The 10,177-nt window shown below is 44.9% G+C and overlaps 1 protein-coding gene across 1 annotated transcript in view; it reads left to right on the top strand.

Moving 5' to 3' along the window:
- The first annotated feature begins 3,068 nt into the window (after positions 1–3,068).
- Positions 3,069–10,177, top strand: part of COQ8A (coenzyme Q8A) — a 97,695-nt gene continuing 90,586 nt past the window's right edge. The window contains exon 1 of the mRNA XM_043511660.1: positions 3,069–8,930. The gene's annotated coding sequence lies outside the window, so the exon portion shown is untranslated. The remainder of the gene's footprint in view (positions 8,931–10,177) is intronic.

Raw genomic sequence — 10,177 nt, 5'->3', positions numbered from 1 at the left:
GCTCAGGATATTAGTGTGGTGCAGAAAACTTGAAAAGGGAAAGGAGAATGGATAACCTGAGCTTTTTCCAAGCTGGAAGCTGCAGCACAGTGACCAGTATGTGAAACCTTTAACCTATGCACTTACAAGGTAAATCAGTTCTGTGACCCAACGTTTTAATATTTTAAAGTAAGTGGTTTTTTTGTTTTGTTTTTGTTCTTGGTCCGGTAAAGAACATAAGCATGTGCTTTAAGACCCAGCAAAATCAGTGGGATTTCAGGATATGCTTAAGTGCTTTGCTGAATTGGGATTTTAGTGGCCTTGCTAGTCAAGACATGGACTGTCTCCTACACTACATACAGAACATGTCGCACTGGAGCCCTGCTATGAGTAGGTCTCTGGCTGCTGCTGTGCTATAATAACTAATATCAGTAGGAGAGAACGGGACTCTACCAGGCACAGCACAGAGGCCAAGATTCTGTATCTTAACTGTGATAACATTCTTAAAGACAAACTTTTCAAAACTAAGCCAAATTTGGGTGTATGTGGTATAACAGAGCAGGATTTGGCCCATTCTCTCATGAACAAGTTAATCATCCACCAAAAAAAAGCAGCCATCAGTAATTCTCTATTGCTTAGAAATTTCTGCCAATGTTTTAATGTGGTGATATCTTACAGTCCTGGATGATGATGATGATGATAAAATCAATCACATTTTCAGCTGCCGTTTTCTCCTCTTTCACCCCAGTTTGAGGATCTTCAGGAGGCACTTGCTGTTTAAACTTGAAAGTACTACCCTTTCACCATAATTGTACCTGGGACTATATGTATCTGTAGAAGGCCAGAAGGAGCTTGCAAGCTTACAGTCCTGATCCAGCAAGCTGCTGTGTAACTGGTTGCTTCAGTTTGTGTCAAGCCTTCAGGGAATGCCTTACAGGGTCTGAGCCTTCATTAGATTTACTTCAGGGGAGCCATGCCACTTGCACTAGTTGAGGATGAGGCTGATGGTATCTAAGAGGAAGGACTGTTCCGGGCATACAGCATCTGTCTGAAAGGTAAGAGAGAAAGGAAACACTAAAGCAAGTATAGATGCTGGATAATTGTGCATTGGAGGCAGAATGGAAGTGGAGGATGCGGTGGGTGTATCTCATGTAGTGAGAGAAGCAGAAGGTGGCTTTTGGATAAGGGAAAAGGATAGGAATGGAGCATGGGAGGAGACTGGTCTAGCTAGTCTATTAGGACTTTGGTAAGCACCCAGTTACCTAGGGCCTGGATTTCAGAGGTGCCCAGCACCAAGAACTGCAGTAAATGGGGAGCTGCAGGTGTTCTGCCCTTCGCCTCCTTACTAGCTGGTATGAGATGCTGTAATGTTGGCTGTAGGCTGGGTAGAGAGGAAAGACTGACAAACATGGTGACTGGTACTGACTAGTCCCGTGTGTTCCCATGGATGTGATGAGAAATCCTCAACACTAATTGATCCCACTGCATGAGATGCCTTAAAAGGGATCACTGGTTTTATTTTCAAGCTATGAGGCAGAGAAGAGTGATACCTGTACTGAATGTGCCATATCTCAGCTATTCCTATGGAAAATTCCAGTTTCCAGACCACCTGAAGGGAGTGTGTCGGGGGGTATCTCTTTCAATTCTGCCTCCGATGTGGATTGGGGCATTCTGTCACTTCTGCTTCCTTCCCCACCTAGCCGAGAGACTGGAGGGTCTGTCCAGGTGAAAACTGCTGGTGAAGGTGGCTGATAAAACTCCAGCAGCTTCACTTGCAGATGTTGAAGGATCTACTTGTTACTTGGAGCATTTACCGCATCATTCAGAAAAGGGCGGGAGGTCTGTTGAGTCTATTGACCTGTCACCTTTTACCACTTGCTGCTGTCTGCTTCAGGGATGTTTTGAAGGGCCAATGTTGCACTGAAATCAGGTTTGTGATGCCTTTTGTCCATGTATAATATATCTTAAGCAGCAGCAAAGCCATGAACGAAGCTGGCATTGAGGGATGTGTACAATGCTGCTGTGCCACCTCTTAGCTAAGTCTCTCCAAGTGCTTTATGACCATGCATTAATTTAAGGCCCCTGACAACCCATATGAGCTCAGTGCTGTTATCCCCATTTTCAGATGAGGAAACAGAGGCACAAAGGGTGTAAGATACTTGCTCACTGTAGCATAGTGTATTGCTGTCAAGGCCAGAGAGAGAAGCCAGCAGTCTTGATTCCCGTTCCCCTGCTTTAACCACTAATCATCCAGTTTCCCTTCTACTACTACTAGCAGGGGTTAGTTTTACCATATAATCTCTTAACAACTTGTTCACTAAAGTAAAGAGTCTACAGCTCAAAACAAAGTTCCCAGTCAATTCTGTCTTACTCTTCTCAACCACATGATCTGTAATTTAATGGCACAGACTATTCCTAATATTCTGTTTGCTTCTAATTTCATCTGCATTTTAAATTGAATTTGGGGTAAGTTGTTTTCTTGATTTCCTGTTTTATTCACTTTCTGGACTTAAACAGCTATTGGAGCTAGAGATACTCTAGGATCACCACTAGAGGGCAGCACGTCTATAGGAAATAGCACCAACCATTTTAAAAGATCATTTTTAGGACCCTACCAAATTCAAAGACCATTTTGGTCAATTTCATGGTCATAGGATTTTAAAAATTATAAATTGCATTATTTCAGATATTTAAATTTGAAATTTCACAGTGTTGTAACTATAGGGGTCCTGACCGAAAAGGCAGTTGCGGGGGGTGTGCCAGGTTATTTTAAGGGGTGAGGGTGTCTCGGTATTGCCACTCTTTCTTCTGTGCCGCTGCTGGAGGTGGCGGCACTGCCTTCAGAGCTGGATGGCTAGAGAGTAGTAGCTGTTGGCAGGGAGCCCAGCTCTGAGCACCAGCACAAAAGGATGGCATGGTATGGTATTGTTACCCCTCCTTGGCCAGCAGCCACCCTTCTCTGGCCACCCTGCTCTGAAGGCAGCACAGAAGTAAAGGTGGCAATACCATGATCTCCCCCTGCCCCCCACAATAACTTTGCAACCCTTCTTTTGAGTCAGGACCTCCTGTTTGAGAAACGTTGGTCTCCCCCATGAAATCTGTTTACTGTAAGGTAAAAGCACACACAAGACCAGATTTCACGGTCCATGACACGTTTTTCACAGCCGTGAATTTGTAGTACCCTAATCACTTGGCTCTCCCTTCATACAACTTTTTTTTTCTCTCCTGCTGAAGTTAAAGCCTTTTGAACCTACCCTATTGCAACAAGATAGCAGGCCAACTTTGGTTTCCAAACATTGCCAGAGTTTTGGCACAGCTGGGGACAGATGTATGAGCTGATTCTGGTAGAAACTGTTCAAAATGTGCAGCCAGCCACAGTTCTGGCTGCATGTGCTGGGATATTGCATAGATTTTAATTTTTGGTTTGTGGGTGTGGCTTGCTTTTCTTTTTAAGCAAAGCTTGAAGGCCCTGCCAACTCCTGCTGTAAGTTAAAGCAGCCTCAAGTTTTCTAATGTGCATTCTGCTCTCCAGGGATCCTGTAGGTTCAGGGAAGCAAAACAGTAACCATAGTGCTTTGTGCTCTGTTCACACCCCCGGCCTGTCCCCTTCTGCTTTCCCCAATATGCCCCATAGGCAAGTGTTGGGGACAGCCCTTATACCAAATGTAGATGGGCCAGGAGCCCCCCTGTGCTTTTGTGGCTCCTCTATGGAGTGGTGAAAGAGGCCTTTTGTAACTGCGCCTAGGCCCAGTGTGTATTAATGAGGAAGAGTGGTAGTTCAGTTTAATAGGGACTTTTTTTTACATGTAATAGAGGTAGGAGGTTTTGTGTCCTTACCAAATGTCTCACCTAAGTAACTTACATGGCTCCCATTACTACAGTACCCAAACACCTCACAATCCTTAATGTCTTTATCCTCACCTCAACCCTGTGAGATAGGGTAGTACTCTTGTCCCCATTCTTCAGAGAGTTCCTAAGTGACTTGCCCAAAGTCATGCAGGAAATCTGTGTCGGAGCAGGGAATAGAACCAGTGTCTCAGGCGAAGGCCCTGAAGGCTAGATCATACTTCCTCTCATGCCTCATCTTTTACTATGGCCTTACTGTCATGCATCTCATATTGTGTCCTAAGTCAAGCTGCTGTGCATGCTCTGGGTACTGAAGGAGTTAACCAAATCTAAGCAGTGGGTTGTTTAACTGTTTTGACTGGTGCCAATAAGTGCATGGTTTGTCTGCATGGCTGAAGGTGTCCATGCTCAGCACTATTTATGGTATAATAAAAAAAGATATAAATAAACGGAGGCTTTGAAATGATGGCAGCTGGAGTCCTTTATAACTGGGCTAGGTACAGAGCCAAGCAGCTGCAGTGGAAGTTTCCCAAAACTGGGAGGTGCATGTGTCATCTGCAGACTGGACGAAGTAGCAGCTCTTGAGGCCATGTCAGGGTTAAACTAGTGCAGAAATAGTGTAACTTGCATGATCTGAGCATTCCAGGGATGTGCAAAATGAATGAGCCATGTAAGTCACAGAGATCAGCAGGAATAGCAACTAAGCAGAGGCTAACAGATCCCCATGCTCAGGACCTGATCCTTGACTCGCTTACATCAGTGTAAATAAGGAGTAACTCCACGGTTGTTCCTAATTTCAATGGAGTAAAACCATTAGCATTGGAACAATTTTTATAGTGGGGGTGCTGAAAGCCACTGGACAACGAATTCCTGTTTATGATGGAAACCACTTCAAGCCCAGGGGTACTGCAGCACCAGAATCACCTCTAGTTCCATCACCCTTGAGTAAAACCAATGCATGTGAGAGGGGAATCAGGTCATGTCCTTTAACATATCCCGCACCATCCTCAACTCTTCCAAGGCTAAACTCAGACCTACTGCAGCTACCAATGAAGTCAGGGGGAATTACATCTCTTTACAGAAGGGTCTAATTTTGTTGCCCATAAAATATCAAATTGGTGTAAATCACACACAGGAGTCACCAGATAATTGTGAGTTAAAAGGATTTTTTGCCACTTATGCCACCCCATAATTCATGCCAGTATTTGGTTGTGGGTCAGGAAAGTACCATACCACCTTTTAGTGCTGAATTTATTTTATTCACATTTAAATAATAAAAATCTCTCCAAGGCTCAAGGTGCCCTGAGATCAAATTAGCAGCACAATGAAATTGTAGCAGCATTAATATAATTTCAAACAGGAACTCAGCCAGCTACCCACAGAGAGTCATTTCCAGCTTTTCATCATGCTAGGAAGCATGCCCCAGCCTTCTCCAAAAACCCTATCAAACATGGCTTTTGCAGTGTGCCTGGAAGATTGACATTTTGGGCTACACTGAACCCAAAATAATTAGTAACTAAGAATCATGGATTGTGTGATCTTTTTAAAAACACCCCTTCCCCCCCCCCCATGATTTGTCATTGTGTGATTATGGTGGATGGGTAGGTAGGTGAATGAGATGGCGAACATATCAGTCAGTTTCAGAGAACCTTTAGTGCTGCTAAGTCAAACTCTGGGTCATACAGGAAGCTAACGCAGAGCAGGAGTGCTCAGCAGCCATGCTCTGGCCACACAAAGGCTTAGAACAGTGGACTCCCAGTGAGGTATTCATTTCCCTGCCTGGAAAGAATTCAAGGTTTAAAAAAAAAAAAAAAAAAAAGGCTGAAGACCTATAAAGGTCAGTTCTGAAGTGACAGTTCCTTTATCTAGATCTGCCCGCTGTTACCAATGCACATGCAAAGTTCAATGGACTTAAAGCTGGGGAAATAAAGGTTATTTAGGGCATGAAACAATGCCAAGACACCTGACTTTTTAAACTATTTCCAGGAGTTTTGCCATTTTCCCCATGACCATCCTGTGATTTCTCTAAAGCAATGCCATGATGCCAGGCTTACCCTGCCTAGGGTTTGAAAGCAGATTTGACCTTTTATATAGATTAATCTCAAGCAGCCCTATGTGTGAGTTTGTAGTGTGGCTAGTGCAGAAATGAATCAGCTTGCAGTGTGTAGCCATGGGCTGTCTTTTGAGAGAAGTGAGTGCAAGGTGGCACCTTAGGCCATTCCTACCTTGAGCCATTGGAGGCTAGACACCCAAGATGATCTCTCATGGTCCCTTCCAGTCCTGCAATTATATGATTCTATGGAAAAGTCTGGGATCCATAAGGAGGGTGAAATTACACTATTTACAGGTAGTTCCTCAAACATCAGACCCTGAGGACAGAGTCTGTTCCAGAAAAGCAACTAGGGAGAGCTTTACGGTTATACTAATAGCTTGCACTTCCCTACTGGCTTTCAGCTGAGGCTATCCAAACATCTTCTGCAGTTTAAAGGATCAAGCTTCATAACAGCAGTGTGAGGCAGAGGATTATCACTCAGCCCTGTTGTACAGATCTGATAAGTTAAATGGTTTGCTCAAGGTCCCAGGCTGAGTCTGTGGCAGAACCTAGATATGCTGACTCCTATGCTTGTGTCTTAACGTCAGGGCCAGTCATTCTTTTTCAGTGTCTTTAGTTTGCTGTTGAGCTGTTTTTTAGCTGACTGATGTGTGTCTGAGCTCAGCCAGAGATTTGCCACTAATTGGTCTTTATCTGCACAAATACAATGGAGGTAGAGCCCTATGGCTGAATTAAACCGCCTTCCCTGACTCACCTCAGGAATGGACCATCCGCTACCAAACAGCAGTAAAGGGGCCTTGTATAGCTCAAATGTGCAGATGTCTCCTATCTTCCACCCCCAAAGGACTGACTACGGGTAATGGGCCAGTCACTGGCACTGAGCTGAATTCTCTCCAAACTGTGAACCCCTGACAAACCAGTGACTTGCACCTAGAGCACATCCATTTAAATTTAAACATTCCAGCATTTCTGTCTGTTAGAGGGACAGAATCTTATTTCTATGAAGCTGTCCCCTCTCAGCTGGCTCTGCTGCCAGTATCGTGAGTGAAACCCAGACGTTCACCATCAGGACAGCCTGTTTACAGAAAGCAACCTTCAGCAATGTAGAAGAAAACATTGTCTTGTGAATAATACTTTCAGATTGGAGTAATGCATCCCCAATGCTTCTCACCTTCCAGCAGGAATAATTTAGAATGAATCTCTGGGAGTGAGTAGTAACTACTGAGAGCCAGTGCAGCTCTAACCAGCCCCAATTTCTAAGAAGCTGGATCCGGTAGGATTGTCCATTTTTTTCCTCATTATTAGTAACTGTGATCTTCCCTCTGAACAAGCCTGACACAGAGCCAGAATGTAAGACCTCCCCTTGCTTGTATGTAACTTGGCACAATGGTGGTTCTTCAGTATGCATCAATGTGGATACCACTGTTGATGTGCATGCATCTCATGCACAAAGCCAGGGGAGTTCTTTTACTTAGCAGTGTCTGTTGGGACCATCCAAGCTCCTTGTGCTCTCATATGAGGGCATAAATGACAGGGCAGACACCAGCCTTCCTCATTTCCCTCTGACCCCCCCCCCCCCCCCGGACATGTTGGGTCACCTAAATTAGTCAGTGGGAGACACTGACATCATTGGTGAGTGCTGTGCTAAGCCCCACCCGATCTTGGAGATAGGCACCTAAATCCAGGCTGGAGCCTGCGTCTGCTTAGCACTCCATTAATGGGAATCAGCTGCCTAAGACAGTTCTTGTGGGAATGAGTTAGGCACTGTAGGATAAGTGTAAACTTAAAGAGTTAAAGTTAGTTTAAGTTTGGTTAAGGAAATGTATGTGTTGTAAAGAAAGGTCCTGACTAGCAAGTAGAAGGAAGGCCTTGAAAATAATGAATTATAAGGCCAGATGATATAAAGTAGGGAGAATGTCTGGTTCAAAGATTAACTAATTGGATAAGGGGAAGTTTCTAAAAAGAAGGCCTCTGACCAACAGGGGTGACTACAGATGGTTTTAAATCAAACAGTGAATTTGTCTTAAAATGAGCTAACACAGCCCTTCCAACCCACACAGCAGTGGCAAAGCCTGTGTGAACCCAGGTGCAATGGGAAACTGTTGCACAGCAAAAAGGAGGGGAGTAAATGCCTTGGGAAGAACGGAGGTTGTAAACCTTATCTGGATTAAGAGGAAATAAGGGTGAATTGTCTCAAATTGGTTGCTGAAGTCAGTATAGGCAATTACATCACTTGTTAGTTAAAGGGTGTAAAAAGTAAACTCTTAAAGGGGTCACTGCTAATATCTGACCACTTTAGAGCAGACTAATATGGGTCTGAGCACCCTTGCGGTTCACCCATTTGTAAGTATCTTGATAAAATGCTTTTGTTACTGTTTGGATCTAGTGAGTTGCTTATTAGTTAGACTTTTTTAGGCATTTTTAGAGTAACTGCATAAAAGTACCATTTGGCTTTGGATTTAATAAAGGAATTTACAATTTCCCAATTAGTTTCAAATATTAATAATTCCAACGGGCTCTTGCCTTGATCCCATACAAAACAGCCAGCGGGTTGGGAGCCTGAGGAGGCAGCAGGGGTCAGGGATGCCAAAATACAAGTTTGACCAGGATGCCATTTTCTCTAAGGCCACTGAGCAATGGGATATTCTGATGTATTCTCCCACAGTCGCTCCTGTTGAAACTGTTCCATTGTGGATAAATAATGAAAGAGTGACTGGAGCAGAGAGACAGGACATAGGGTCTCCCACCTCCCATCCTAATCCCTGGACTACAGAGTTATTTTCTTACACACTCTCTCTCTCTCTCTCTCTCTTTTCCCCCCCGCCCATGCCTATTTTACTACTGGGGGAATTCTGTGCCACTGTGCATGTGTGGAATTCATGTCCCCTCGCAGAATTTTGTTTGTCTCTTCAGAAAATACATTCTGCAGTCACTCACCAGGGACTGCTGTGGCTCCAGAACAGAAGGCAGCTGCTCCTGGGTGGGAGCAGTGAGCTGCGGATAGGGAGGAGAAAAAGCTGCATTCCTCACAGCGCCCTGACTGCAGAGCTAGGTGAGGAGATATGGGATATGGGGGCGGGGAGAGGCAGACAGAGTGGGGCGCATGGGGCTGCTGGGAGGTCACAAACTGAGGTTTGGAAGGGCTAGTGGGGAAGACAGACTGGGGCAGGGGGTGAATGGGAGTGGGGGTGCAGGGCCACATGGGGACAAGGAAGGGGGTGACTGAGTGGGAGTGCAGGGACAGATGGGGACAGAGGAGGAGGGGTGGCTGAATGAGGGTGCAGGGAAACATGGGGACGGGGGGAGGAAGTGAATGAGTGGGGGTGCAGGGACACATGGAGATGGGCAGATGTCTGACTGAATGACAGAGGTTAAGGGTCAGCCAGGGTCTGCATGGGGGAGGCTTCCATACTCCCTAACAGTCCCTCAGCTCCCCCCACACTCCAATGATGCAAGTAGAAATCATTTCTTGCTGGTACTGCACTCATAGGAGGGACACAAGGGGGCATGTGACCCTTAATGTGACTCCTCCCCAGCCCAGGACTCCACGCTTTCCCTATCCCCTCCAATAACCCCCCTTACCTGTCTAAAATTTTATAATGGCATCTGTTGAACAGATGCAGTTGTAAAATGATACTTTGGGCCCCTGGTTCCACCTGTACTTCCAGATGTCATTGAGGGTCCAGCAGCACCCCAAATTGAAAACTTTTAAATGAAAGGAAGATAGGAAGGACAATCACCCAACTTTCTCTTAACACAGAGTGCCTCCCTAATGTCCAAACTAAGCTTCTGCCAGCTTACCTTTTATCTAAGTATTGCTCTCCACCAGGCACTAGGAAAGCAAAAATGGTGCGCCATCTGGGTTTGATGGAAAAGAGACACAGAACTGTGTGTGCCTTGTAGATCTTGATATAACTACAGCCCAAATTGTTTTATTATTTTCCTCAACATGACATACAGGAGGGGCAATCAAAATCAGCCTGGCAGAATGTGCGTGAGAACTGTCTGGAAAAGATAAGCAATTGATTTCTCTGATCTCTTGGGGCCAAATCCTGTTCCCATTGAGTTCAAAATGAGTTTTGCTATTAAGTTCAATGGGAACAGGCTTTGACATTTGGAGAGGAAAGAACAAAACCACTCAAGCAAGGGCTACGTTGCTTATACTACGGGTATCAAAGCCAGCTGACTCATTTGAGAAAGTCAGCAGACCTCTGATCTTTGCAGATTTCTCCCTTGCAATGGACAATCAATGAGGCTAGAACAGTCTCTGTACCATATCCAACTCATAAGTCCATCTGC

This window comes from Dermochelys coriacea, chromosome 3 (assembly GCF_009764565.3).
Source record: "Dermochelys coriacea isolate rDerCor1 chromosome 3, rDerCor1.pri.v4, whole genome shotgun sequence".
Taxonomy (NCBI): domain Eukaryota; kingdom Metazoa; phylum Chordata; order Testudines; family Dermochelyidae; genus Dermochelys; species Dermochelys coriacea.
Note: the sequence above shows the minus strand (reverse complement) of the source record. Positions and strands in the feature narration are given on the sequence as shown.